The 5888-nt window shown below is 40.8% G+C and overlaps 2 long non-coding RNA genes across 2 annotated transcripts; one reads left to right on the plus strand and one right to left on the minus strand.

The window, feature by feature from the left end:
• Positions 1–503: 503 nt before the first annotated feature.
• LOC114012165 (uncharacterized) lies at positions 504–980 on the plus strand. The gene is made up of 2 exons (XR_008746517.1): positions 504–596; positions 676–980. It is a non-coding gene; the product is annotated as an uncharacterized LOC114012165 (long non-coding RNA).
• Positions 981–3802: 2822 nt separating this feature from the next.
• LOC129784137 (uncharacterized) lies at positions 3803–5158 on the minus strand. Its single transcript, XR_008746520.1, has 2 exons — positions 4254–5158; positions 3803–4105 (listed from the first exon to the last, which is right to left on the minus strand). It is a non-coding gene; the product is annotated as an uncharacterized LOC129784137 (long non-coding RNA).
• Positions 5159–5888: the final 730 nt, after the last annotated feature.

Genomic DNA, 5888 nt, shown 5'->3' on the forward strand with positions numbered 1-5888 from the left:
GTAGTCCTGTGGATCCTGCTGGAGTGACGGCCCATAATTTCTCAGGAGTTTTCTTTACTCTTGAATAGTGGATACAAGCGGCTCGTAAGAGAAATACTGGATTCACGAGTGAAGAAGTCTGTTTTCACGTTACATGAGACTTTTACTGATTGTCAAATGGTTTACTTTGCATTAACCTACAAAAACAAAACCTTAAATGAACTAAAACCACTGTATGTTCTTAACACATTCCCCTTTTTTTTTTTTTTTACATGCGTCATTATCATGGCTAGACTATAGGGATTTCGCATGCGCGGTCTTTCCAGATTTTTCCAACACATTCTGTGGGGCTTTAAAATCGCGCATGCGCATGTTCAAAGGTATACGTGGATCATTCGTGTGATAAACAATGGCTACTGCGTGCCCAGATGAAGTCCCAAACCCATTTCCCGAGCTTACTACTCCGGTAAGTCTGCCGATGGTAACATTTATGGCACTATGGCCAAATGACAGGTCCCTGTTTTCAACGTAATGTTTTCTTACCACCAGACCACCACGTCACCTGCCAGGGAAGAAGGGTCCAGAGTGTACATTTCCCCCTCTGAACGTTCTGCAAGGTGAGCGTTCTCAAAACGTTTAACCTATATGGTTCATTAGAAAGAAGATCAAAACTTTTTCTTCCTGTTGCTGTTTTAGGCAGAGGGTGCGTTTTTCTGTTGTCTCACGTCAAGAACTTATGGCGGAGGTGGAGAAGTATAAAAGGCGTTACCATATCCTCATCTATGCGTTCCTGGCAGTTGTTTTTGCTGCTATTCTATTTTTATTCTTACTCAGCCTACATTGTTATCTGAATTGTTAAGGATCAATTGTTTCCAAATTCTTGTTGGCTCGCATTTGTTTTAAGAATCAATTGTTTCCAAATTCTTGTTGGCTATTAAAATGTTATTTTGTATGTACTTTTTGTCATACTGCTCGCATTTGTTTAACGCCATCGGGTGAAACCATAATTGAATTAATCTTATAAAACATGGAACAGCACATGGCAAAAACAATAAGGTGGCTAATCCACATAACAAATAAAATAGGATTCGTTTTACCTAGGGGCTCCCGAGAAGCCAGGAAAACAAGTCAATATTCGTCTTTCCAAGTTCGGACCGGAACATGGGCTAACTTCCCTATCTCTGATGTGATCTGTTTAACTACCTCACCATTGTCATTAATTTTCAAACAACAATTGGAAACATTTACTTTACCACAAACACCTCCTTCTTCGGCTAGCAGGTAATCGAGAACCATCCTGTGTTGATAAATTGCATTTCACATCAAAAGCTTTAGCTGTTTGACTAGTAATAATTTCCAAGACAGCCTGTAGGCGAATGATACGATTCAGATTGTAGATAGGTTCTCGAGCACCGTTAATGAGTTCATTAGGATTCCAAGTTGCAGGTCCATAATACTATATGATACATTGGGGTGTCCATCCATTTAATAAATATCAGTACCCCCAGTTCTTGGGAGTCTGGAAAAATCAACTTGCCACTGTTGCCCTGGCTAATTTTCAAACACATTTCACATTGCTGAGTCACCTGTTTTATTACAGTATACAAGTTCTGCCCTATCAATTTCTGATTTAGACTTTTATATAAATTATCAGTTCTCCAATGCATCTTATTATGTTCTGTTAGGGCTGTGGTCCATATTAAATTGGATGGTACCACTATACGACCATCCCTCAAATAAATCCACTTATTTATTTTATCATTCATGTCCTGAATTACCTTTAAGTTTTCTTTAGAATAATTTGGCTCCTGATCTGTACTTACAGTTTGGATTCTACCGTCTGGTATTAAGGATAATTCCTCCTTTCCTACCTCCTCTGCTACTTGTCTGGCCTCATGGTAGGCCAGGCGGTTTCCAATTTCCAAATCAGTGCCTCAATGGGCCATCTTATGTTCTTCCTTCCTGGACGACCCTCTTATAACAGAGGGGGCCATTCCTCACATCAAGGTCTGGCATGGCATATGTTCCCACCGCTCAACGCCTACTGGGTTGCAGCCAGCAGCAGAGCTCAAGATCCTTCTTGGTGGCAAACACCGAGGCCAACCCAGTCTTGCCCTTGATTGTGATAGGAGGCACTTGACCAACCTTATTCCTTGTACTTTGTTGTCAATGCAGAGTTTCATCTGCACATCCCATAACAAGTCACTGTCATGGCAAAACTCACAGATTTACATTAGTAGAACTACTACAGAGTGTATTTTATTTTAGTTTTTATGCAATATCCCCCACAGCCTTGCTGACCAAGGGATATTGTTTTACCTGAACTAGGCAGGCCTCCCGTTTATCATTTTTACTGTAACAGGGAAAGCATTTTTCCCCTTACCTGGAATTTACTTCCAGATATACCTGGTTAAAGATTTCTTTTACTTCAGGGAGGTCCTCTCTTCCACTTTTCTGTTGAATTAAAGATAAGCTCAACATTTTAATTAATTGATCATTTTTAACTTTTGGTTTCATTTCCCCTTCTTTAAACGTCTAGATGTTCTAATAGATCTCTTCCCAACAAAGATTTTGGTGAATTTGGCATTCCTATTTGTTTTCTTAGTTTGTACTTTAAAGGTTTCAGGATATTTTCCTGGCGGCCAGCAGCTCCCACAACTGTAACAAACTCTTTTCACTGAAGTTTAACACCAAATAAGTTGGTTTTATATTCACCAACTTTTCTACATCACAATTACCTAGTAACAAACAACTCGAACCTTTATCCAGTCCTATTCACAACCAACTTTCAAACATCTAAATTTCTCCATCAAAGATGCACCTTTACTCTCCTCAGACCCGCTGCTTGCCCTACAGGGGCCGTTACCGGTCCTGTTGTGCTGCAAATGCTGCAGCAATTGGGGTGACATTATCAGGTCCTTCTGCTCAATCGTCAGCAACAGCAACCCCCTCCTCCTCACCAGCAGAAGGGTTCAGGGTAAGAGATGCTCTTCCTGCTCTGCAGGTTACACAAGCCTGCCTCTGCAGCAGCACTTCTGTTTTAACTCTTTCTTACCCTGAATGCAAATCTGCTCCTTGTTGCTTTAAGTCTGCGTTCTTACATACCATGCCTTCGCAGGCAAACAGCAAACACCCTGCCATGCGTCCCGCAGGACTCAGCCGCACTTTCGAGGGGGTACGGGGGTTTGTACAAACTCACCCCAATACTTTAACACTTTCACAGGGTCTTTGACTCTCCACCCCCCTGGCTTCAGATCTTACATACATTAGCACAAGTTTTTATCTTACAATGTGTTTCATTCTGGTTGCTGCACAGAAAGAACCACAACCTGAGCTCTCTCTATTTTTATTTTTTTTACACAAATATTTCAACAAGAACATCCTTTTAGTTTAAGTCTCAGGTTCTTGGTTTTTTGTTTGTTTGTTTGTTTTTTCCTATCCTTTTCTAGATCCATAATCAAAGATCAGGTGGTGTAAATCCCACACTCCTTCTGTCACACAAACATATCAGCACACATTACTTCATCCCATTTTCCTTCTCTCCGTACTGCAGCAAAGTATTATAATTTATAGTTCCATTACAAGGCCACTTTTCCCCACCTTCCAGCTAATAAAGTGGCCACCATTGATTGCAGTACTTTATCAATGTTTTCTTATTCACACTTCCACCAGCAGACCCTCCAATAACCCTCCAGTGACTCAGAACACATCCTAACGGGCTTTTCTTTAAAATCCCACCACTCTGCTTTCCTCCCATTTTTCCAGCTTACATTCACAGAACACACTTATCACTTACAGAATTACTACTTACAAAATGCAACACGCAGGTATCTTTCTACAGCAACACCAAGAGCTCACTATTATTATCAAAAATATAGCCGAAATCACAGTAACAATTATCAAAGTCAAATTCCACATTCCATAAATCCGGTAACCAAAATAAGCAACACTGCAGCAAATAAGCTTTATAAGCAAACTTGCCAGATTCCAGATGGCAATTAAATGTTGATAAAACCCAAACAAAACCAGAAGTATACTTAGGGTGCCAGCCACAGAAGTATACCTGAGTTTTCCAGACCAGATGTATACCCGAGAAACTAGTTCCCAAGCATACCCAGATGCATACCTGAGAAACTAGTTCCCAAGCATACCCAGATGTATACCTGAGAAACTAGTTCCCAAGCATACCCAGATGTATACCTGAGAAACTAGTTCCCAAGCATACCCAGATGTATACCTGAGAAACTAGTTCCCAAGCATACCCAGATGTATACCTGAGAAACTAGTTCCTAAGCATACCCAGAAGTTACCCTGCGGAAATCAATTTTCTCGTCTTACGGGTAACCCCAGATTACCGGTAATACCAGAATACAGCAATAAAGAATATTATCACTTACAGAAGATGGGATTCTTGTCTGCCTCCGCAGTGATCCGATGAGTTGGGGAGTCCCTCCGGGAAAATCCCGGGGGTACCCAAGGGAGTCCACTTCCCAGCGGGTCCTACGGTCAGGCAGAGAGCTGTCCCACCTGGGGTGCCAGATTGTTTCAAAGAACGTCTTCAGAATTTCTTAGTGATTAAGTATTCTTTATTGTCGGCGCCGGGTGTACGGGGGATCCTTCCACCAATCGTACACACCCAGAGGGGCAGATTATCTTATATTTATATAATGAAACAATGAATATTCCATTAACGCCTATACATATTCATCACCTGAACCCGCCTACCCTCGCTTCGTATGCTAATTAGCTTATCAGTCCTTCACGCTTGCGCAGATTCTCCCAAAAATTGTGGGCCGGGGTCTTTAGAATGTGGGCAGTGGTCTATGGGAGGAAGGCCGTAGGTCTTCCTCATGGTGTACTTTTCACCTTAGGTCTCAAAAGTGATGAGTTGGCAGACTTGTAGAAATCTTTCCCAGGGATTTTAGAATACTCCTTGTTAATTTTACTCAAGGCCATCCTGTTGTCCCGTTATCTCCTTGGTAGGGCAGCTTGCTTTGCAGATAAGGAGGACAGCTCCCCTTTCAGAGATTTGCAACTTTCTTGCCAGAACAGTTTATATGATCTTTCAGACATTTTAACCCCTTTGTCGCTATACAATTACAAGCTTATTTATGCATTAAAATGAATATTGGTTTATGAATACAAACTTGACCATATTATTTACAGCTTATTCACATCAGTACCAATAGCAAACTTGGCACAAGAAATATTTTAAATTTTTTCCACAGGTTGCAAAAAATTGCTTCTTCCACCCTTTTGGTTTTACAGCTCTAGGTTCCCTCATGCTATTTAAACGTAATTTTGGAAAGTGTCTGTAGGGATTTCCTCTAGAGTTTCTGAGCCTCCTCGTTCCCATGGATTAGTTACATCCAATTTTGCATTGTTATAAATCTATAGGATTTGTTGTACATTGAGATCTTGTGCAGCTCTCCATCTCTACAGCAACATTTGCAAACAGAAAGCAAGATTATCCTCAACAGATATAGGTGATAGTTTTAGCAAATGACTAAAATGTGTCAAGCTAAAGTATCAACCCTGTTGGGCAAGACCCAGACAAATTAAGAGTAATGAAGGCGCCAGGCAGAGTTTAGATGGTCTTGCTTATCAGCACATCAATGTCTGTAAGATTTCTGCAGGTCTAATGCAATGTTTTCAATAGCCTATTACCCCCCCATCCCCAAAAGACAACAGGAATTCCTTATCAGGCTGGAAAATGGGCCTGAGGCTTTCCTCAATGAAGAAAAAAATAGTTTTGAAAACGACCAAAGAGTGCTTCAATCAGATTACATTCTTCAAAAACCAGGCTAGTAGATATGGTAGATATACCCCCTATACTTCAATAGGAGAAAAACTCTTCTGAATATTTTCAACAAAAATGTGGAATCATTCTTGGAGATAGTTTTGTGTAA

This window comes from Falco peregrinus, chromosome 3 (genome assembly GCF_023634155.1).
Source record: "Falco peregrinus isolate bFalPer1 chromosome 3, bFalPer1.pri, whole genome shotgun sequence".
In the NCBI taxonomy this organism is placed as follows: Eukaryota; Metazoa; Chordata; class Aves; order Falconiformes; family Falconidae; genus Falco; species Falco peregrinus.